Genomic DNA, 25,509 nt, shown 5'->3' with positions numbered 1-25,509 from the left:
CCTCACATGGCATGTTCACACTCCTGCAGTCCGGGAGAAGATACAGAAGTATGAAATCAAGGACTACTCGGCTGCTAAACAGCTTCTTTCCCACAGCAATCAGACTGCTTAATCAGAGAATGTGAACTGCACTAAAGAGACTGTTCCTTTAATAATATTTGTAATTTTTAAATTAACTATTTATTCTATTCTATTTTTAACGTACTTTTAGCTTATTTATTAGTGCTCTGAATTATTAGCTAATTACTTTATAGTTTTCACAAATTGTTTTGCACTGAATTTCTGAGTGGTGGATGTAAGAAACACAATTTTGTTTTTACGTGGAGCATAAATATGACAAATAAAGGGATTTTGAATCTTGAATCTTGAATCTTGAATCTTGAATTATCTCTTCATTATTTAGGATTGCTGATACTAGATTTTGTGCTGACTCGCTCATAGTGACACACAAGTCTAGCAGCACCAAAATCTGTACGGATAATGACCTAAAACACAAGACGGCAGCAGCACCGTGATGACGTCAGATTTCATTCCATATTCTCAGAGGTTCATTCAATATATTCAGAGTTCATTCAATATATTCAGAGCTCATTCAATATATTCAGGATTTCATTCAATATCAAATAATGCCATAATATATATATATATATATATATATATATATATATAAATATACATGAGAGCTGTCAAGTACAACCTTAGTCTTGTACACTGAGCAGATCTGCTGGAGCAGACGGGACATCAGTGCTTGCTCAAGGGCACTGTGACAGTAGTAGTTTAGAGAGGGAGTGTGTGCCCAGCTGACCCAGCTGGAGGTTTTATAAAATGACCTTTTCATTCAGACGAAGACAGATGGAGGTGAAGTCGTGCACACAAAGAAACAGACACAGAGAGCAGTTATAATTGAATGGATTACAGGCCAAATGTTTGTGGCAGAAGGAATCTGTTATTTTTATTTTCCCACAGGAAGAAATGGAGGAATAGAGAGGAAAGAAAGCAACAGTGAGGGGAATGAAAGTGAAAGAAGCAGGGTCAAAGTCAAAGAGAGGGATCTGCTTTGATTATTAAATCAAACGTCTCTCTTTAGTGTCCTTTTAAAAGGACATAGGGGCAAAGAGAGACACAGACAGGAAGTGGAGAAAGACAAATGCCACGTAGTCCATGAAACTCTGTCACCTCCTGAATAATGAAACCTCAGTTGAATTAAAATGAAGAAAACAATTACACTTGTGTTGTTATGACATGTGAGCTATAGTCTACAAACATTACAACAGGCATGCATATAGATCAATATGAATAAATGATAACATGAATCTCAACATAGCAACACAAGTTCAATTTAGAGATTTGGTAAACCTCAAGCTTCACACATAATGTATACAGGTTTCATCATGTCAAACATTGATTCACTATATGAGCATATTAACTTCTTGGGTCTCTTATGGGCGCCATAACTCAGGGGACTTGGGCCCTGAAGAGGGTCCATAACTTCCTAAATTGGTTTGTCCAGGCCTGTCGTAAACTAGAGGTCATGTTTCTGGAGGAAGTTTATCAGTTAAAAATGTTGAAAAGGTTTAAAATGATTTATCATCATTGCTATCATCTGCTACAATGTGTATAAAAGACAGATTCTCCCAAACTCTCAAGTCAAATATTGCCTTTAATATTAAACAGGAGATGAAAGTGACAAGAAATCTAGAAAGATAGGTATTCGTTTGACACAAAATGTCAAATTAGTCAACTTTAAGATGTGTTTTTTCTTTTGTTAAGTTAGGTATTGTATGCTACAGATTTGAGTCATATCACTTTCCAGGGACTTTTTACCCCCCTAAAAGGCCCTGGTCGAAGAACCTTCGGGGCGGAGTTTGCAGGGAAACAGCCCCACATCAACCTCCTTGCTCAAAGACAAGGAAGTACTCTAGTATCGATTTAGGACCATTTTAAGACGAGGGGAGAGCCTTTCTCTTAGCTTGATAACACTGAAACTAAAGTTAAGCCCTGCTGCCGGCCTCCCGACTCTTTTAAAAAAAGACTTGCGTCAGCGAGCTGAGGGGGCGAGCGGTAGAGGAGACAGACAGCGCGGCGGTGCTGTGAATGAGAGAAAAAAAGTTATAATTTTCTGATAGTTTCATAGCTGTTACATTCTAAAGCACAAATATAAATAACCAAACACTCAACAGATGATTTACTGTGGAGACAAATGCTCTTAGTTTAATTTCATCCAACGTGCATCAGTAAATAAAATGCAACAGTAAATGTCGTCGCAATGAGACGAAACCTAAGTGTGTGTGTTTTCTGTCATGCCTGTGTTTCCAGGTGCCGCCCTTCTGCCCGTCTTGCAGCGGATGGCTGTACGCAGCTGATTCCCATTGATAATCACGGCCGGGGAATAAAAGACGGAGAGAGCTGCAGTCGGAGTCAGTGGACCAGTCAGTGTACCAGTCAGTGTACCAGTCAGTGGACCAGTCAGTGTACCAGTCAGTGTACCAGTCATTGTACCAGTCAGTGGACCAGTCAGTGGACCAGTCAGTGGACCAGTCATTGTACCAGTCAGTGGACCAGTCAGTGTACCAGTCATTGTTGCAGTCATTGTACCAGTCAGTGGACCAGTCAGTGGACCAGTCATTGTACCAGTCAGTGGACCAGTCAGTGTGCCAGTCAGTGTGCCAGTCAGTGGGCCAGTCAGTGTACCAGTCAGTGGACCAGTCAGTGGACCAGTCAGTGGACCAGTCATTGTACCAGTCATTGTACCAGTCAGTGGACCAGTCAGTGGACCAGTCAGTGTACCAGTCATTGTACCGGTCATTGTACCAGTCATTGTACCAATCAGTGGACCAGTCATTGTACCAGTCAGTGGGCCAGTCAGTGTGCCAGTCAGTGTGCCAGTCAGTGGGCCAGTCAGTGTACCAGTCAGTGGACCAGTCAGTGTACCAGTCATTGTACCAGTCATTGTACCAGTCATTGTACCAGTCAGTGGACCAGTCAGTGTACCAGTCATTGTACCAGTCATTGTACCAGTCATTGTACCAGTCATTGTACCAGTCAGTGGACCAGTCAGTGGACCAGTCATTGTACCAGTCAGTGGGCCAGTCAGTGTGCCAGTCAGTGTGCCAGTCAGTGGGCCAGTCAGTGTACCAGTCAGTTGACCAGTCAGTGTACCAGTCATTGTACCAGTCAGTGTACCAGTCAGAGGACCAGTCAGTGGACCAGTCATTGTACCAGTCATTGTACCAGTCATTGTACCAGTCAGTGGACCAGTCAGTGTACCAGTCAGTGGGCCAGTCAGTGTACCAGTCAGTGTACCAGTCAGTGGACCAGTCAGTGGACCAGTCAGTGGACCAGTCAGTGTGCCAGTCAGTGTACCAGTCACAGGACCAGTCAGTGGACCAGTCAGTGGACCAGTCAGTATACCAGTCAGCGGACCACTCAGTGTACCAGTGGCCGTAATGGTACAGGAGCTACGTTGGGATCTGTGTGTGAATCGTGATATTTGAAAATTGTGATAATTTTACTATGATCTGTTTTTTTATCTTAGTTTAAGTCCTGTTAATAAATCCCTCCTTATTTTTGCTTATACTTCTTCCCAGTTTAATTGTATTGTTACTCCCCTCATGCCCTGGCACAACTGGAGAATGGAACACAAAGGTTTTTTTTCTTCTTTTCTCAACGTGTTTTCTAGATGAAACAAGTGGGCACACTGAACTGTAGAGTGTGTTTAAACCACCAGCAGCACACGTCAGTCTCCAGGGGTCTCATTTATAACCGTTGCGTACGCACAAAACGGGGCCTGAAATGTGCGTACGCCACTTCCCACGCAACAGTTGTGATCTATAAAAACAAACTTGACGGGAGAATGTGCGCACCGGTACTGAAACTTTGACCCGTGCGTACGCACATTATGGAGGCACCGAGGTAGAGGAAACTGGAGACGCAGACGGTGAGGTGGTGAATTGAAGCCGGACTGTAGACATTAAATCTCATTATACGTATAAAGATGCCTCTCACACATTTAACTTCACTTCATACTTATATCCACTGTATCATAAACATTTAAAACAGCAGTGTTCTTTGTGCTAGTGATCCATAACTATTCCATAAGCACCTTACAAATGTAAAAGATCAACTCAAATCTCAAAGCAAATTCTGCTCAATAGCTCATCAGCGCTGCGTCACCATCACGTCCTCCACCTCCAGAGCGCAGAGGAGAGGACCGGACTACCAACAGTCGCAGTCAGCTGTGGAGCAGCTGTTGAAATCATCATCATCGGTTGTAGAAATCCAAGATTATATCAAATAGCATTAAAGAATGGCAGAACAGAGCGCCAATAGTTTTAATAAGATCTTCTAATAGTGTGCAGATATCACCAAGTACCATATTCGTTTTCATAAAGTTGTTGTGTAAAATCGCTGCAGGGATGACGTGACTTATTAATTTATTTATGGTTTATTAGATAGGGACAGATACAGTATAAATAGACAAAATGAAAACAACTATCCGATGCAACTATCAGACTGTCTCCAGTGCGCCACCGCGGTGCGCCACTCTGCCTCCTCCAGTCACCTCCACCCAGCACATCTTCACCAGTATGGATTGTGTAAATTAATAAAGTGTGTAATTAAAGCCAGTGACAGCTCTCACACAATCGTTACTCTCCATATCGTCATTATCATTATCAGTCCTAATCATAATGCAGGACAAGTTCGCCATAACAACTTAAATAAATAAATAAATAAATATTGTACACCTGTCAAACTTCCTTTTTCTAATTATATACAGGTGGGGGATATTACTGATTGTCTTGATCATTTTAAGTGAATGGATCAGTCTGATTGCTGTAAACATATAAACACAGCGGTGAGACTCGGAACATGCTGCATGGTGCTGGTGGATATACCGGCACTGTGAGGACTACGTGAGGTGAATGAGAGAATCAGGAGGGAACGAGTGTTCAGAGTCCTCTTCACCTACAAGCACCTCCATCTCTGTGTCAGAAAAACTCCTTTTCTCTGTCTTCCTCTCGGGAGTCGCCGTGATTCACCTTAAAGATCCACTGATCAACAGGCTCATTCACATGCAGAAAACATTCATGAGGTGCTTTGCATCGACCATTTATGGTTAAATGTGGGCGTGTAGTGGGCGGGATATGAGGCGGATCAACGTGCACACATTTCCAGGTGGACTGTGATTTATAAAGGGAACATTGCGTGCAGATGTGCGTACGCACGGTTTATAAATCTGATTTTTTTTTGGCGTACACCATTTTCGTCTTTTGTGCGCACGTACATTTTTAGTATGGATCCTATGCACTGTTTTATAAATGAGACCCCAGGTATTTACACAACAATGGGCTGAAGGAACCTTTTGGTTCCTTGAAAAATAGTTCCGGGACTTAAATTACCAGGAACTTCTTGGTGGAAATGAGGCTATAATAACACTGGGGAGGCAACAAAATGTTCAGCCTCCCTCTCCACCCCAAGAATTTACATCCAGGGACCATAGTTTTATTCCTCTACCTCTAAAGCCTAACCGGCATGCTTTTAATCCTTTACAAGAAGAAGAAGAAGAAGAAAGGCACTTTATTAATCCCCAAGGGGAAATTCAATGTTTTCACTCTGTTATATACAGGACACACACATGCACAAACAGGACCTATATGCATGCGTTAGTGAGCGAGGGGGCTGCCCCTGACAGGCGCCTCGAGCAGTTGGGGGTTTGGTGCCTTGCTCAAGGGCACCTCGGCAGTGCCCAAGAGGAAAACTGGCATCTCTCCAGCTACCAGTTCACACTCAGTACTTGGTCCATGCAGGGACTTGAGCCGGCGACCCTCCGGTTCCTAAGCCAAGTCCTTATGGGCTGAGCTACAGGTCCCGCCGCTCCTCGTCTCCAACGGAAAGGTGAAGCCAGTACGTTTAATGCCGATGCTGCCGGACTGGTTTGAGTACAGCTTCAGACCGCTTGTGGGATTCTGGCTCTGTATGTGTCGATGTTCTTCAGAGTACACATCTCCTAGAGGGATGGCCGACCAAGATTAAAGAGCTCTCTCTGCCCTGCCATCTGCATCCCAGCCATTGTGATGCTCTGCTAGAGTCAGCCATCATCCTCCGCCTGTTTCACTCCCTTGACCTTACCGACATGAGTGACCCTACCAGGAGCGTAGCTCCAGACAGCATCACTCGAGCTTCTCCACCACAACAAGGCCACAATCCGCGGAATAGAACAAAGTAAGAACTGACTGATCTTAAAAGAAAAGGGAACTTGACCAAATTTATGGTAACGAAAAATAAATGACTACTGTCGTATCTTTCCTGCGACAGTGCTGTTGAAGTGATGAGGAAGGATGCTCCGCGGACACTGTTCTTGCTGGTATAATAGAGTTTATTACAAACAAGCAACAAATGTCATAACGGACGTCTAGAGCGTCCGGAGGTCTCAAGTCAAATCTGAAAGTCCTCTCTCGCGCCTCCTTATATCGGGTTCATGTCATGCAACATCTGAGCTGAGCGCATGACCATGTATGGCTCCTTTGTCCTACATGTTTATCTTTCAGCCCCTGGACATATCGCATGACCATATGACCACATGACCATATGACCATATGTCTCCACGCATGCCTCTTACCCACATGTTTACAATTAGGGGCCTCAAAATATACCACACTACTTTCTGACCTTTAATTACTTTTGATATAATTAAGAGAAAATAGGCAAACCTGCAGTTTTAATTGAGAATCTCACTGCTGTTGATTCCACCCAGTCAGAGGAGGCTCAGACTTGCCTCGGGTTAGTGGCTGTTTAATTATTTCCACTGCCTTCCTGTATTATTTCATCATGATTTCATCTTTTTTTGGAAGATCCCGATGGAGATGTGTTCATTTGATCTTAAAGGGATTGTTGGATAGGCTCTGCTTTTATACCAAATCACCCCAGGAAACACTAAGTCTTCAGAGGATTTTTCGGATGTTGCATATTTGTTGCCAAAGCTGAGAAAGAGGCCTGTAAAGGAACCTGATCTGTGGTTCATGTGGTGGTGGTGTTGTCAAATCTAACCCGAGAAGAAAATACACATTTTCTCAATGTAGTTTTTAGGTGTAGGACTTTGTCATTGCTCATCAAATGCATTTCATTAATAAGTTTAAATGTCATATCAATTTTATTGGCACAAATACACACACACACACACACACACTCTTTTTAGTTTGTTTAGTTTAGATTATTTAGATTTTTAAACTTGTATTGTCTTGTAAATAAATGTTTGTAGAATATATATGCTGGCCTCTTTAACGGTGCGTTAAAGTGAATGATGCAACTGCTGCTGTGTCAAGAACTACAAAATCATTCAACCTTTACTATCTATTGATATGGTGATTTGTGGTTATAGTTATTAATTTAATTATTAATCAGAGTTCTAAATTGATAGTTTAGTAATGAGATTCATTTTTATGAGACTACATTAATTGGCTCATTTTCTTTTTATTAAAAGAGTGCTGCCCCGAGGATGATTTAATATACGTTAAATGATATTATTCAACATAATAATTATTTTTATAATTATTTATTGCCTTTGATATATATATATATACAGTATATATATATATATATATATATATATATATATATATACTGTATATATATATATTAATTCCATTAATATTAATTGTATTGATATTAATTATCTTCATTATTTGTTAATAACAAGATGAGCTCCTATCAGCATCCCCAACACACGGGACAGAGACAGCGGTCTCCTGGATGGAAGCCTTGTGTTTGTTGGTGTTGATGTCATTAAAACTTCAGTCATTTACTACTTTTGAGCTTTTGGTTTATTAATTTATGTATATGCTGTCATTGGATGAAGATGTATATGAAGAGGAAATGCTGGCAGCCCAGTTTCTTTCATGTGCAGGAATGAAAGCATTTCTAGATATTTAACTTTCTCTGACTTGTTCATGAATCTCTGATCGACTACGACTTCAAACCCAACTCCATCCTGACGCTGCTCATCACTGACTTTATGTATTTCCCATGTGTCGGGTATTTTTTTGAACATTAACGTAGTCAAAGCTGCATCACATCAACACTAGTTTAATTATTGCTGATGAACATCTGAACGTCTAAATGAATTCCTGACAAGAAGCTTCACTGTTGACCTTGTTGTGTCAGTCCACTCGTACAAAACAAGAAGTGGATCTCATTTGGCCCTGAGCTCTGGCAGTTTCCATTTCCAATACAGTAGTACATCTTTAAAGCTGAGTGCATGATCTTTTTCTCATTTTCTTTTGCTGCATTGCTGAAAAGTTTGGCAGAACGCTTCACTGCACCTTTAAAGCTATTTTATCTTTTTCACCACAAAAGTGCAGTTTTCACCACTTTTAGACTATTAGAGTTATTGCATTATTCTGGATAGATGATTTTTATATTTCTGATAAGTTCCCCAAAGGACCCAATCTCATTCACACACACACACACACACACACACACACACGCGCGCACACACACATCTCATTTTCTCTCTGTCTGCCTTCCCTCTCTGTTAGGCCTGCAGTATTCTTCATCAGGAGAAATGAAGAAAATGGGGAGGAAGAGGAGAGGAAGCAGGTTGGAGGGAGTTGAAGGCAGGAAAGAGGTTGGAGAGGGTGAAATGACCCATATAGAGAAAAGTGCAGCTCATTGATCAATATTCCCCATGTTGGAGGGCTGACACATGCTAATGCTAATGTAGAACACAGGAATGAACTTAACAAAGACAGGGGGGGGGAGCTATTGCTAGGAACAGTGAAAGGCGTAGCCTTTAACTAACTAAGGTTATGACAAAAAATAACAACCTTTTTTTTCACATGGTGTTCCTGCAACTGCTGATCTTCACGATTTCAACTCTCGTCTCATCTCATCTTCAACCTCTTATCCGGGGTCGAGTCGCGGGGGCAACAGCTCCAGCAGGGGACCCCAAACTTCCCTTTCCCGGGCCACATTAACCAGCTCTGACTGGGGGATCCCGAGGCGTTCCCAGGCCAGAGTGGAGATATAATCTCTCCACCTAGTCCTGGGTCTTCCCCGTGGCCTCCTCCCAGCTGGTCGTGCCTGGAACACCTCCCTAGGGAGGCGCCCAGGGGGGGGGGGCATCCTCACTAGATGCCCGAACCACCTCAGCTGGCTCCTTTCAACGCAAAAGAGCAGCGACTCTACTCCGAGTCCCTCACGGATGACTGAGCTTCTCACCCTATCTCTAAGGGAGACGCCAGCCACCCTCCTGAGGAAACACATTTTGGCTGCTTGTACCCACGTTCTAGTTCTTTGGGTCATGACCCAGCCCTCATGACCATAGGTGAGAGTGGGAACGAAGATTGACCGGTAGATCGAGAGCTTTGCCTTCCGGCTCAGCTCTCTTTTCATCACAACGGTGCGTTAAAGCGAATGCAATACCGCCCCCCCCGCTGCTCCGATTCTCCGACCAATCTCACGTTCCATAGTCCCCTCACTCGCGAACAAGACCCCGAGATACTTGAACTCCTTCACTTGGGGTAAGGACTCATTCCCTACCCGGAGTAGGCAATCCATCAGTTTCCTGCTGAGAACCACGGCCTCAGATTTAGAGGTGCTGATCCTCATCCCAGCCGCTTCACACTCGGCTGTGAACCGATCCAGTGAGTGCTGGAGGTCACAGACCGATGATGCCAACAGGACCACATCATCTGCAAAAAGATTTCATGTCTCTTTTATTTTTTTTCAGAAGGCACTTGGAGCAACAGACACTGAAACCTCCAGCTTCTGTTACTCTGAGCTATGTGTACAGTATATCTGCTAGCTTGCTAATAAGTTTGCATGCACGTGTTCAGATGTGACAACTGACTCATATCAGTGGGAAACAATGAGCCCTATGTAGTTGGCCTTTTTGTAGGGGGTGATTTGTCGATTATTGTGATAAAACACTGAAAATCAGCATGACACAAATTTGTAATCAATCAAATAGCTATTTCTATTCTTTTTTTTTTAAATAAACTAAGCTACTACAATCTTTCTACAGCAATCATTTATAACTCTCTCTTACATTTTGAAGGACTTGATGCTCTGTGGTCCTGAAGCATAATATGACAGAAACATATCAGCAGATGTTTCCACATGTTAGAGAGAGAGAGACACAGTAAACAACTCATGGTGCCTCCTCTCTGGGGATCTCTGTGTTCTTACTTGACTGGTACTTGCGATCTTGTTAAATTGTGCAACTTAACCTGACATTTAGGTTTCAGTGGGACCACTTGACTGGTAGAATCTTTGTCATAGTCCAAATAAGATAAAATAATGAGACAATATTTAAAGTTAACATTGAAAAGCATACAGTATTTCTTCACAAAAGAAATGTTGTGCCTATGTACAGTTGTGTTTGCTTGAGGAAAGATTCAGGAGGGAGATGAGTGATGATGAAGGATGATGAAACAAAGGGAAGGAAATCAGCAGCAGTGGAGCTGGGTGGAAAAAAACCCTGGAGGGATGAAAAAGGGATGAAAATATGGAGGTAAAGAGAAGTGCAGAGGTGAGAGCGTTGAAAGAGTGCAGAGAGGCATTAAACCGTCAGAGGTGAGCCAGCGTCTGAACAGACGTGTCATGGTTTAGTCATCTGTGGGCACACGGGGGGGTAGACAAACGGGGGGGTAGACAAACAAACACGCATTAAAACACACAAAGTCCCTGTCACCCCCGGCACGCATGTGACTCCATCTGATTTCACAGTGACAAATACTCCGAGTCCAAGTAAAACAGCAGTGTGTGTGTTTGTGTTTGTGTGTATGTGTGTGTGTGTGTGTCAGGTCATGTGAGTGCATTTGAAGCGCTAACACTTATCTGTGTTTCCTTTTGGTATGTTTGCCTGTGTTTTTTGTCTGGGATCAAGTCCCATCAAGCAATTCCTCTTCCTCTGAAGCTTCCCCACAGCGAATTGAACAGGGGATGTGTAAAACATGGCATGTTCTAATCCCACTCCCTCACTCAGAATAAACACAGTATGAAAGACATTAAAAAGTAAAACATGGTAAAATGTCACGGTCGCCGTGATGCGTCATGACAGCGGAAATTTCAGTTGGTAGAATCTTAGTCACCCCCCTCTTTCTGCACCAGAACCCTGAGCACGCAACATCGCCTCGAGCACACTCAGAAAGTGAGCTAAAACATCATCCATCCACTCACCTCATCTTGAGTATGGACTTCATCTCAATATCCAAGTCCATCTGACCGGCATCGCATCATGTGCCCCCTGTCGGGGGAAAGAAATGCAGCGTCATATATGGAGAAAAACAGGGAAATGCTGCAAAGCCGTTGTGTAGCGGGTGGACCAATGCTTTCACACAGATATTTAAAGCTGCACTGGGTAGAACTGAGGCAAATATTATTCAAAAAGTATATTTTTATAAAACAACCGGTCAGAGCTGATCTGAGTCTGCCGTCCAGAGAGCCACGAGTCAGTCACTCACCAACTCCGACCAAACGGTCAAACCAGGCAGTGCTGATCAAATATGAATCAATATTCTGTTACTGTAATGACTATATTTCTCTCCTCAAATGTTTTCAGAAACATCTTGTAGTTACTGTTTAGCTGTAAAATTAGAAAGTTTGTGACCCAGCAGCTCAGTAATAACGCTCTCTCTCTGAAATGACCTGTGATTTGTCAAAGTCTTCCGTCACGGGCTAGATGGTTTGGCTTAAAATGACAATGTAAATTAAAATAAGTGAATGTTGACTTTTGGTTTCACATGGGACATGCACAGCAGTCACCAAAGCCCCTGTGTTTGTTTGGCCCACCATCCCAACCTGCTCCTTACACTTCTGCAGGGTGTCATTATAAAGAGAGTTTTTCTACGTCAAAAACAAACATAATCCGGGACAATATATGTGTCCCTCAAAACATAATTCACAATGCATGTATGGGAACATCATTTTTAGGAGAGAGGGCTGCTCCAACTAAATCTCAGCCCAACTTACATGAAGCAGATGACTAATAACAAGTTGGTAATTTACAATACCTGCTGATTCAATCAAATATCTATAGATGTCCGGATAACACTGACTGAAGGGGCATGATAGTAATCAACCTTCATTTATTAAGGTATCACGAGGCTCAGGTTCAGGCAGGGTCGCAAAATAATTATTAGACATAAAATAAACATTTGTTTCAAAGAAATAAATGTATACAAACGTGTCAAAATTACAATCCAAACACGGGAAATTGTATTTACATCTATAGGATCTTCGTTTTTGTATCCCTCAAAAGGGGCAGAGTCTTGATGTTTTGTGAAGTACCTTTATGCGCCAGTTTGATATTTCAGACGAAAATTTGTTCGGACCAAATCAGGACAGCCACGTCCAAAGTTTCCATCAGCCCATCCCAGCAGACCAGGAACAGAAGCCAAAAACTTCTCCACCGCCTCTGTGCCCGAGACCCCGCTTTCCAAATTCCAAAAGCCATCCAGGATGTCCAGCAAGTCTCAACACGGTCTCTCCCATGATCTGTATCCTGGCTGCTTCATCTCTCATAAACATACAAGACTACTATAATTCACCTGACAAATCCTCTTAACCCACCCACCTCACAGTTGCTGCAGTTCTCCTACTCAATTGCCTCAGAGGGTAACACCAGCCTCCCACTATCATCCCGACCACTACGGCCTCACAATACATAGCCGGTCACATCACCACGCTCCAGCGAGGTCCCCCGCTGACTAGCCTTCATCAAATATTCTGACTGGACTGCAGCCAACTGTTCATGTCACTTGTGTTTCACTTTCACTTTACACTCAGCTGTTGGTTCGTGTCCTGTGTTCATAACGTCAAGTCACATTTCCACCGTACAAACGTAGTAATTTGAAGCTCAACCATGTTGTTTTTTCCTAAACCTAAGTGGCTTTGTTGCCGGATCCTAAGCAAGTGTTTTTGTTTAATTCACAACATTAAGCACATGTTTACTACGACTGAAAAGTGACGCCGAGGGGTCTGACAAAGCGTCAGTATGTCACGAGTTGGGATGAAAACATGTTGGTGTATCCTCCAGCTCAAAGACAGCAGAAAGAGCAGCAACAAACACAACAGCCAGAAATCAGCCAGAACTAAAAAGGCCAGCCCATCATGCACGAAGGAGGTCTTTAACGATGTCGGATGCACCATGTCCCAGTTCCGCTTCCTCTATGTCTGCTCCTTCTGCGGCTGCGCGCCCTTACAAACCCACTTCGCAAAAGCTAGGTATGCAGCTACCAACGGCCATCAGCATTCCAGCCTTAACAGCAGCCCTTCGAAACCATCCACATCTTGACACAACTGTGTTTCAGGCTTCACTCCCGATTGAAAAGCTGAACTGGCCTTCAGCCTTCTGATCTTCAATTTCCTCCTCGCCCCACGCTGCACCAAATGTCAACTTCTCTCCGACCTCGGCCACCTCAACTACACCCCACCCATCATTCACTAAGGGTGAGCATTTATCTCTCACTTGGTATCGATCGCTTCTTCCATCCCATCACTCTTGAATTCCATCGCCCTGGACTGTTCAAGCTGTGCCAAACTCTGTCTTTGGTTAAACCTTCTAGCCAACTGGAACAGGATCACCGTCTTCTCTGATGAACAACTGACATCCTTCTGTACATCAACCATGGGTGTAGGAGGCATTGAAGATGTGGGTGAGACAATGTAATGAGGGTACATTGTTTAACAGAGTAAATGTTGTTTCCTGTATTCTGGTGGTTTGATACTTTTATCTTTCTTTACTAGTGTGAGAAATTGTAATTTCATCCAGAGTGGGTGAGACATGTCCCACTCTCATGTAATAGCGGCCCAGAGGCCTTCTGTGGGGTCATGAATGTTCCCACAAGTCCATCCTTATACACTCAGACAACCTTGCAGTCAACAAAGGACACTCCAATGTCCCATTCATTATGCCATCATGTGCCGCCTTATCTGGCACTTTGTTACACAACACCAGTTTGTCAACGATGTTTCTGGTCCATCCAACACCATCGCTGACTCAGAAACTTGGCCCCTCTTGCAGACACCCACCCAACACCGGTTCCTCCATATTCGCCACTGACGTTCAAACTGTAAATCCAGCTCTAATACCCTTAATCGTCGACTTCCAGAACTCCATCTTCAATAGCCACCCTCAACCCATTTGTCTTACTGGTCAGCTTGGAGGAGTTTCCGTTATTGTCAGAAGGGGGTGAGGGGTTAAACCTGTGTCATGTTTATTCAAGCATTCAGATTTAAAATCAAGTTTTAGGATTAAGTTGTAACGTTGTGTGTGTATGCGTGTCTTTAAATATCCCTTATTATGTCCAAGAACTTGAGAATAGTGAACTATTTGCTACAGATGCACTATACTGTGTGTGGTGTGTGCATGTGTCGGTGTGATAATAAATACAAAAATGATCCATGATTAAGCAATATTAGTGTTTGTGTGGGAATAGGAAGGTCCATGTGGGTACTCTGGCAAGTTGTTTTTGTGTGTGCGTGTGTGTGTGTGTGTGTGTGTGTCTGTGTGTTAGTTATGATTAAATCATGACCAGTTTGAAGGCTCCTTTATAAATGTCAGAATATATAAGAGTCAGTTTTTCCACTCGGGGGTTTTGCCTGTCTGATGGCGCATTCATCTTCCTCAACAACACTGTGAGGTTGTGAGTGTGTGTGTGTGAGAGAGAGAGAGAGAGAGAGAGAGAGAGAATGATTGCAGAATGCTAATGTGATTTGCAGTTTTCTAAATATATATAAAAGTATCATTTCACAGAAATGAACAGAAAGAAAGAAAGCCTCCCTGATCTGGTCTTAACAACACAAATGAACTGAAATGACTTGTGTGTCATTGCAGAGGAAACCAGGAGCAGCTGTTATTACCTTGCAGAGAAAAGCCATGATGCAGCACTCCATTATTATTCAATTGGAAGCAACAGACTCAGCAGAAACAAACAATAGCTGGAGACAAGCAAGAATCACACAGAACATATTGGTCACAGCTTCTTTTTCAACCTTAATTATCACCTTTTTTTCTTTAGAGGCGGTCCTCTGACATGTTGTCCTGAGCAAAGGGCTCACTAAAACACTGTGTAGTTCAAGTACAAGCTGTGCAATTTAAAACATATGATCCCTAAAGATTCGCTATGTCATTATTTCCCTAGAGAAAAGGGACTTTGCATGCTGTGAAATGTCTATTTCTATTTCAATTTTGTTACACGTTAACATTGATTCTAATTGTTGGAAAATATTGTCTTGCAAGAGACTTAAGGCACAGTGGTGGCTGCCAGTCTATCTCCTCTGGCTACCATCCTCTTGGTTTGGCTTCATTCATTTAACATCACAACATTACAGAAATCCTGAAGGCTCGTTTAAAGACACAGTTTGTTAATACGGGCTGTATTTCTCCGTTGAGTGAGCATTTCGATGCTTTCACAGTATTTATACAGCACTTCAACCTGATCTATAATTAAAAGAAAAAAGACATGGGGGCGCCGCGTTAGCTCACCTGGTAGAGCGTTAGCTCACTCATGAACCACGGCTGAGACTTTACTGCAGCAGCCAAGGGTTGGACTCCGACCTGTGGCCCTTTGCTGCATGTCATCCCCTCTCTCTCTCCCCCCTTTCATTACTACCTCTCTATCAATAAAAGCCTTAAAAATAATCTTTAATAAAAAAAAAAGACATGAAAATCTCACTTTTTACAATATGGGACCTTTAAATTACGTAACAAACTGACTTATTTTAACATAAACCACAATCTTTTCCTAAACATAACCCAGTAGTTTTGTTGCCTAAACCCAACTAAACTGACCGTTTCACAATGTAACCACTTGTTTGAAACTACAACCGTTCTGTTTAGGTATGAGGACATGTTGATCTCCTGCCACCAGTGGGGGCGCTAATTTAGGGTTTAGGGTAGGAGAAGAAATGATCTACTGTATTTGGTCGTATGGGTTGGAGGACTTGTTGATTTATGATTTATATAGTGTATATATACAGTATATATATATATATATATATATATATATTTAGTATATCTTTTTTTGTTCCTGTTTGTTTTCCTGTACTGCTCCAGCCTTATTTGTGAAAATGTCATATTGCAGCCTTCTTAGCTCTGCTCTGTTTATAATCATACGATAGTGATTAATTAGCCTTTCAATGTCAAAGTGTCGTATAACTGCATATTTCAGCTCACACCTGGACGCTGCTCCTCCATGACAATGTGAAACTACTGATAAGGAGATTTTTCTTCAGTGTACTAATGTCGGTAAGATGTAATGACATTGTTTTATTAATATGAAATAAGGGGAGAGAGGGAGGTTAAAAGGTGCCCAGGTGATATTTGCATATATTTCACATTCTGTGAATACTCAGTGCCTGTTTGTACCATTGTGTAATTCTTTCGGCTACACATCTTCCTTTAAGTGAAATCTTAAAGCCCTCTGGACAACACTGGAGAGAACGAAGGGAAAACAAAATCAACAACCTAAAGCTGATTTGTAGGCTTTGTTTTAACGATTCACTTCATCCTAATTCATGAAACAATCACAAGGCTTTTTTCTCTCCGCTCCGCAGTAATTAATGAAAGGTACCCACTACTGATTAAGTTTAGCTGAAGCGTATTAAAGAGGGAGGACAGGCACGCAGCTCTGAGCTGCTTATTTCCATTAAACCTCTAAAACACTGCTCACCCTGCATTAAACTTATTGTCAAATCAACCGTTGCCAGAGCCAAGTCCTAACACACACACACACACACACACACACACACACACACACACACACAGACAGACATATGAATGAACCTACACATGCAAACATAGAAACACACACAGATGCACACACACACACACACACACACCCACGCTCCATCAGACATAGATTAAGATTCAGACTGAAGTTGATAAATACATTGAACCGTTTTAAATTGTTCCTTTTATTGAATGACTAACCAGGTTGCTAATTTGGTGTGACATAATTAATTACAGCCAATTAGGTAAACAGATGGGACAGAGTGTGTGGAGAGGAAATGAGCGCGAGGATCATTAAGTTGTGTGGGTGGGCGGATCGGGCTTCACTATAGGCTTACCAAGTAGCCATGAAGAGGCTCAGTCTAATGTGAGGCGGGAGAAGATGGAGACATAAACAGATGAAGACACAGATTAGGTTATACTGACACTAAGCAGCTAATATTGCCTTTGAAATAATAATCTGTTACATTTGATAAATATGAATGTCTATTTTGCTGCTCTCTGCGGAGGATGTGAATCCCTCCATGACCGTGTAACCACTTTCTAAAAGATTTCACATTTTACATTACATGTTAGAAGCTCTTCTAAAGTGATAAAGTGAAACATTTAAAGGTCCAGTTTATTACATTTTGTATCTTAACAGCTGGCTTGGTGTGCAGCTTGTCATAGTGAGTAGAATATGTGGTACTGTATGTTACTGGTGGGTTTTAGTATGCCCCTGCTCTTCTACTGGCTTATGATTCCACTGTCACTCACCGGGATATACACATTCTTATAGACATGTGCCAGTGATGATATGCTGCCACTGTGCACTAATTTGAAATGGCTTGTCACTCACTCACTGGCAGATACACCTTCTCACATGCTCATTCTTATTGGTAAGCCACTTTGACCAGTTGTATGTTGCTGCTGTTCCACTGCCACATACCATTCCCCACTGGCTGATGACCATTTTTCACTTTGACAAGCCAAACAAGAACGGAACACTCCCCATATGTCAGTGGATAGTGGTATGTATTATATATAAATATATAAATATACAGTATATACTGTATATATAATAGTATATCAAATGTATTATAATGTGCCAGTGAAACAGAAATGACATTGACAATCTGTTCATAATCATCACAGGCATAGATGTCAGGCTGATATCTACGTGGTTTGTTTACATGACGTAGAACAGAAGTGCGTATTTAACGGATTCAGTGTGGACGGAGAGCGTCCGATGCGGCGCGATGCGGCACGATAGTCGGACGCTCGCGTCCATTTAGGACACGGTGTAAGAGTCGGTACATGCCGGCGTGAAGTAGTATAAGACAGAGGAACATCAGTGACATTGTTTGATTGCTGGAGAGTGAAGTTTGAAATAAGCACCATAGTCCATAAGAAATTGCAACTGACCACTTTATTGCGAAGCTAGCACCCCTCTTAACCCCTCTTAAACCCTCTTAACCCCTCGCTGGCCCAATAGAGACAGTCAGTACGTTCAATCAGGTGTTACATCACCATGACAGTATTAATGTCTGCTTATTTGCTTGTTGGCTGAAACAGAATACAGGCCCAGATGTGAGTTTCAGAGAACAGATCAGTGATGGTCCGTGTACGTTCAGGCAGGTACGCTTTTTTTCGTTTGCAGCCAAAAACGAAAAACTGGAAATACCATGGTTCTCTTTTGTTTTCTTGTTTTCTCGTTTTAAACTAAAAACGTAAATACAGAAAAGCAGCACTTTCAGTGTGCTTGTGCACTGAATTGTAAGAGAATTGTTAACATTAATAAAATGATGAATTCTAAAACTGATTTATAAATAAATCAAAGAGTAGAGTGGCAGAGGAACGTGACTGTGAGCTCTGCTATGAGACAGAAACTCTGAATGAAATATACAAGCAGCTGCGAACATGTTGACACTGATAAATCGGGACAAACCGATGATTAAAACATCATGTGTCCCTGCTTTCTCAAATTTGGCTCGCTGCTGCTCCACAATGCAACAGAGAGTCCATGTTACCAGGCTGATGCATAATCAATAGGACAAGCACTCTCCAAATAGGGTTTTAACTTTTATTGAGCTCGCTGAAGAATGAGTGCCCCACTCTGTGTACATGCACTGCTCGGCTCTCTCAGACCTAACTGCATTTGGTCTGAGATTCAGGCATCTTTTAGTGCTGACTTCTGCTCACTGTGATGAAAACGGTGGGTAAGAGAGTGTAGCCGGCCCCGGTCGATACACGACAGAGGTCTTAAAACAGAGAAATCACTCTGCTGTGCCTCTAAAAGTGAACAGGCATCCTCAAGGAGAAAAGAAAGATGCTGATTAAAATGAGCAGAGAATAGTGTTGTGTCAAGTCTCTTCCATATATTCTTTGGTGAAAATGCAGCATCCATCATTATATAGCTTCTGATCTTGCATTCATTTCATTTAGGTGTTAAAAAAGGTCTCGCTGCAAGTGCTGATCATCACATTTGAGAAATAACTGGCTGCAGGACTAATGCAGACTAGCATCAGTTAAGACTGACACCACTCTCACATCTACACTGTAAATATGTAGATCCATGAAGCAGCTGGTTAGCTGAGCTCAGATTAGCGTAAAAACAACAGTAACAGGAAACAGTCACTTCCTGGAGTCTCCTCTTTATATACCAAAGATGGTATGATCAGAATCAGAATCAGAATCAGAATCAGAATCAGAATCGTATTTATTGCCAGGTGTAAGAGGTATACACTAGGAATTTGCTTTGGTTATGTTGGTGCAAGTCAAAACAGTATAATAACAGAAGAATAGATAAACGCTAGAATAAAATAAGAATAAAAAATTGAAATTCTACTAAAATACAATATACAAAATAAGTTATAAACAAAAATAAACATGATAAAAACAGATAGTGCAAATATTCCAGGAGTGCAAACAATCAGGTATCAGAGGGAGAGAGAGGGAGAGAGAGGGAGAGAGAGGGATACAGTAGGGGGTGGTATTGAGAGTGTGTGAGAGAGGGGGACTGGAGGGGGGGCAGTAGTGTGTGTGTGAGGGAGAGAGTCACAGGGGGGCAGAGGGGCTGTTGGAGAGCCCCAGACGGTGATGGAGGAGGTGAGGATGGACTCGATGATGGCCGAGTAGAAATGCACCATCATGGTCTGTGGCAGGTTGAATTTCTTCAGCTGCTGCAGGAAGTACATCCTCTGCTGGGCCTTACTGATGAGGGAGCTGATGTTTAGCTCCCACTTGAGGTCTGGGCGATGGTCGTGCCCAGGAAATGGAACGACTCCACCGTGTTAACTGGGGAGCCGCGCAGGATGAGGGGGGGGAGCAGGGCTGAGTTCCTCCTGAAGTCCACTGCCATCTCCACTGTCTTCAGAGCGTTGAGCTCCATGTGGTTCTGGCTGCACCAGGATGCCAGATGATCAACCTCCCATCTGTAGGCAGACTCATCACCCTCGGAGATGAGGCCGATGAGGGTGGTGTCGTCTGCAAACTTAAGGAGCTTGACAGATTGGTGTCTGGAGCTGCAGCCGTTGGTGTACAGGGAGAAGAGCAGTGGGGAGAGAACGCAACCTTGGGGGGCACCGGTGCTGATAGTCTGGGTGTCAGAGACTTGCTTCCCCAGCCTTACGTGCTGACTCCTGTCTGTTAGAAAGTCAGTGATCCACCTGCAGGTGGAATCAGGCACGCTCAGCAGGGAAAGCTTGTCCTGTAGCAGAGCTGGGCTGATGGTGTTGAATGCGGAGCTGAAGTCCACAAACAGAATCCTGGCATAGGAGCCAGGGGAGTCCAGGTGCTGGAGGATGTAGTGGAGGGCTAAATTTACTGCGTCGTCTACAGATCGGTTGGCTCTGTAGGCGAACTGCAGTGGGTCCAGCAGGGGGTTGGTGATAGTCTTTATGTGGTGGAGCACAAGGCGTTCAAATGTGGCTGTGGATGTGTGCTATGGTAAAGGGTTATTTGATCACCTCTCCTTTATTTGGTTTGACTCTTTTCTGTGGGCACATTGAAGTAAGTTTGAAGTAAACGGCAGTGAGAATAAAGAGATATAAATGAATACATGACTATATTTCTACAGATATGGAGGATGCTGTTAAAGACATGTAAAGGTCCTGACACACCAAGCTGACGTTCGGCTGTTGGACAGTTCGGGGCCGTCGGTGAGCGTCTGTCCAGTTTGTCGAGCTCTTCTCATTTTTCATCTTCATCCCATGTGTTCGTTCCAACACATGGAAATCTTCACAACAACATGAACATCTGGAATGAAGCTAAGTGGTGAGTGAGAGTGGTGTGAAAGTGGTCGGCAGACGCCGCTTTGTTTCATGTACATATCATAACAGCGGCTTGTATATCTGATGTCCTCGCTCTTCCTGTTTCCCTTTTAGAACGATGAACACAGACTACCACCGCCTGCTGATGTGGAGACTTATTTCCTCTCACGCAGATGCAGAACGTACGTGGTAGTTGGCCGTCGGCTGTGGTCTTTGTGGTGTGTTCTCTCAAGTCGGTTTGGTGTGTCTGGGCCTTTCCTGCAGCACGACCCTACACACACACGCACGCACGCACGCACGCACGCACACACGCACACATACACACACACACACACACAAACACACACACACACACATTTTGCTGCTTGTTTCCCACATAATTCTGGTTTTGTCATGTGAGGGGAAAAAAAAACTGGAATAAAATGAACTTACATTTGAATTAATAGCATCATCATTTCTAGCAAATGTTTTTACAGTTGGGTTTGGCAGAAAGTGGTTGTGAGGCATGAATGAAGCAGCTGATGCTAATCAGCTAATGGAAGTGTGATTCAGTGCTCTGCTCGGACGAACACGATGCTCCATATCGGCGAGCTACAGTAGAACTCACAGGCTGGACTATGACTTGTGGAAGTTAACCTATAGTTAGCATTCAGACCTGATCATCTCATGCTCGTCACTTTCACACTAAACAATATCATAGAAGGCAATTTTAAGATGTAATTAAAAAACAAACAAATGAAATAGGTTAATATTGAATCTTAAAACTCTTTATTATATCCTTTATGCCACACTCTTTCCAATTATACACTTTCTGCCTCTGCTTCATCCCAGCTATGAGTCCACGTGTTATTGGAATACATTCCAGATGTCTGGAGGACTGAGACAGCTGGAAGCTCCGCTGGAAAGCCCGTCTAAGGACGACCCAATGATATCAATTCCGATAGTTGTATTATCACTCTTTTACATCAACTACTATTGGTTTTGTGTTATTAGTCCTACTTGTATTAGTTATTACAGCTGCTGGGCTATTATTGTGGTTGCTGTGCTAACTCTCTCTCTCTCTCTCTCTCTCTCTGTCTCTCTCTCTCTCTCTCTCTCACACTCTTTCTCTTTCTCTCTCTCTCTCTCTCTCTCTCTTTCTCTCTCTCTCTCGCTCTCTCTCTCTATCTATCTATCCCCCTCTACCGGTCTCGGCAGATGGCCTCCCGCCCAGAGCCCGGTTCTGCTCCAGGTTTCTTCCCAGTAATCGGGGAGTTTTTCCTGGCCACAGTGCGCTTGGTGGATCTTGTTGGGTCTCTAAACTCTGGTGTACAGTCTAAGACCTGCTCTATATATAAAGCGTCTCGAGATAACTTCTGTTGCATGAACTACACTGTAATTGGCAGTGGAAGAAGTGTGTTTATTTTACCAAATTTCACTCAATTCAAATCCTTAGTTGTTCCCATTGGCATATACATTCTTTTAAATGCTATGCTCGGACTACATGTAATTTGTTTTAGATCAGTTAATTTGAACACAAATCTGAGTCTACTTCTCAGTTGAGATGTCAAGTGTGTAACTGATTGCACATGTAATCCCACTGTGCCTGTTTCAATTAGTAACAAGTCTGACGGAGCACTACACACCTAACAGCTGAAAACTCCATGTTGGCTGCCACTCTGACTACAGTTACAAATGAGCGGCTCTAGTAAGGCATGCACTTATAAAATCTATTGGCATAATATTTTTGCTCTCTAAATCCGAATAGCAGCGGTCCACAGCCTGGGCTTAGACAACTAAATGAGGAACAGTTTAATTGCACCTTCACAATGTTTGTAAGAATGTAAGAAACATTTGTAAATGTGTAGACTATACTGTACGTACATAGTGTAGCTAATTAGAGCAGACTTCCAGCATAACAGCTAGTGAGGAGGTATTAAACCAGCATGCTGAAAATGGCCATAATAATAATAATAATGTATTGTTTTCATTTGCATCGCTGGCCTGGAAGCAGAATGAAGAACAGGTCATTTTGTATTAATGAAACTGTAAAAATCTCACTTAGTTCATCACTGTCTCCTAATGCAGTATCTGTTAAAGTGTTAAAGGGACTTCTACACTGGCTGCTGCTGTACTAATAATACAGATGGAGGACTAACTACACGTGAAGGAAAACAGCCAGAAGAAGTGCAGCTGCTGCTCTCCATGGGTTGGTTTTTGTCCATCACAGGGTTCAGATGTGCTTTCAGTGGATTCCATTAATGTTTAAGAGAAGCTTCAGTGTCATGTGGTCAGAACCTGTGGTGGCTGGAGATTACTTACCTGCTTCAGCTTAAACTCTAACAATGTTGTTGTCTAGTTTGGTGACTATAACTATTGAATGAGAAAAGCAAACCCCCTTCAACAGAACTGTTCTTTCTAACTGTCTCTTCTGCTCTCTTCTCACCAAGCAGAAGGATCCTCTAGAGCAGCGCTTCCCAAACAGTTTCACATGAAGGACCCCTAAACTGACACAAACTAGACCAAGATGTTGTCCCAGGGTCCCCCATCTGATCTTTACTACATAAAGTGTATGAAACCTTTGACCAAAATATTCATACATTCTGTCGTTGTGTTACTTATGGATGGAATTGTAATGAAAATAAATGATTCCCCTTTTTAGTCGGAACCTCCTCAAACCAACTCAATGACCCTTTGGGGTCCCCGGACCTTACTTTGAAAAGCACTGTTATAGAGAACACAACCCTTGGATGTGAACTCCCTCCGCCACAGAGGGAATGCTTCTCCCTGAACCACCGAGTTGAATCCTCCAGGCAGACTGCAGACCAGACCGAAGTCACTGACAAGTGTTAACATATTTTTGGTTGGTTGTGACGCCTATGCTCCGGGGTTATGCTGTATGCTACTGTGTATCTGCTGTGTGACTCCTCAAAAACGTAACTTCACTTTGGGGCTATGGTGTCGATGGTGATACCACGTGGGGACTGCAAGAACTGTGATTGGCCGGTGGAGTCTGGTGAGAGTGAAGACAACAGAAAGTTAAAGGTTCCATTTAACAACGTGATTACATTGCAAACCTTCTGCTCACCACGACCGATGTTCTTTATAAATGAATGAATCTAAATACAGCGATAGCCCGTTGGTAGTCTCCTATTCAGCAATGAGACACAGCAAAATAACATTATAAGATATAATGTAGGGAATATTATTAAAACCCCATAGGGCCTAATCATATACAACACATGCGTCTAACATGGAGACATCAACGAGTGAAATCCAACTATAAATCCAAACTTACTGTGGGGGTGAGACTCCTGTATAAATGTATAGCTTTATGCTTAAAGGGACTCTTTGTAACTTTCAGAAATGCTTGTTAACAGCGAAACCTGTGGCCGTTAAGTCAACGAAAGTCAGCGTCGAGCTCGCGCTTGCTCGCTCTAAATAGACATGAACAAGCATCGCTCAAAACAGTGAGGTGACACACGTCAGCTAAAAGCACAATATCACTCTATATTTCAGCTGCTTGGCAGTAATGTTAGCTGACCAGACGAAGGTCTCTCCATGAATCAATGCTGATCCTAGTGTTGGCTTGTCCTGCCTCAGCCTCCGGGGCTAAAGCAGGAAAAGCGGGTCGGTGCAGGGGCTGAAGCAGGAAGAGAAACGTTATCGCCTCCCGACTGCGCCCGTAGGGAGACACCGGCACCCGGTCGGAGACGATAACGTTAACGTTTCTCTCTGTGGAGCCCCGTCACTTCACAAGACACGGGAAACCTCTGTTGGTCTGGAGGAGCTGCAGCAGTTATTTCTGCACAAACGTCCACTGTACATTCACTAGATATTCTCAGAGCTAAACTAACTCTTCTGCAGTGTGGAGTCAGCGCGCATGCTCGTATAGAGGTCGAGCGAGACAGCGAGAAAGCGCGCGCTGTGTGAGTGAAGGTGAGCAGGCAGAGGAGCAGAGGAGCAGTGACTCCGGCCACACGCAAGAGCTTATGCGAGCGTGCATGGGATCCCGACCCGGTACATTTATACGCTTAAAAAGTTACAAACAGTCCCTTTAAAGGCGTACTGCTTCTATGATAGTCGCAGCAATGCAAACATACAATAGTGCAAATAAAAAGTAGCAGCAGACTACAGTTTAGCCTGCCACACTATATACCGTATAAAGTCACTCACCGGACGCTCTAATGATCATCAATGGTGACTCTAACCACTGTCCACTCTTCTGTTCACTGCCTTCTCTGAGGCAGTCTGTTACCTGCCCTACTAGGAACAACACAACTATTGACTTGTTTTATGCTAATGTCAAGGACAGCTACTCTTCCACTTCTCTGCCTCCCCTTGGGAGCTCAGACCATAACCAACCAAATACACCCCCCTGGTTCGTAAACAGCCCATCTCCACTAAATCAGTGCATGTGTGTTCTGAGGAGGCGTGTGAGGAGCTAAGGGAATGTTCTGAAAGCACATATTGGTCTGTATTTTATGAAGCAGAGGACAATAACAATGGGGTTGAGAATGTAGCTGACCATGTTACTGATTATGTAAA

General features: G+C 43.0%; 1 long non-coding RNA gene across 1 annotated transcript; it reads left to right on the top strand.

Annotated features, from left to right (window-relative positions):
* The first annotated feature begins 20,337 nt into the window (after positions 1-20,337).
* Positions 20,338-21,926, top strand: LOC119494243. Its single transcript, XR_005208157.1, has 3 exons — positions 20,338-20,986; positions 21,097-21,164; positions 21,814-21,926. It is a non-coding gene; the product is annotated as an uncharacterized LOC119494243 (long non-coding RNA).
* Positions 21,927-25,509: the final 3,583 nt, after the last annotated feature.

The sequence above is a fragment of the Sebastes umbrosus genome, chromosome 9 (genome assembly GCF_015220745.1).
Source record: "Sebastes umbrosus isolate fSebUmb1 chromosome 9, fSebUmb1.pri, whole genome shotgun sequence".
In the NCBI taxonomy this organism is placed as follows: domain Eukaryota; kingdom Metazoa; phylum Chordata; class Actinopteri; order Perciformes; family Sebastidae; genus Sebastes; species Sebastes umbrosus.
This window is presented reverse-complemented; position numbering and strand designations above follow the sequence as displayed.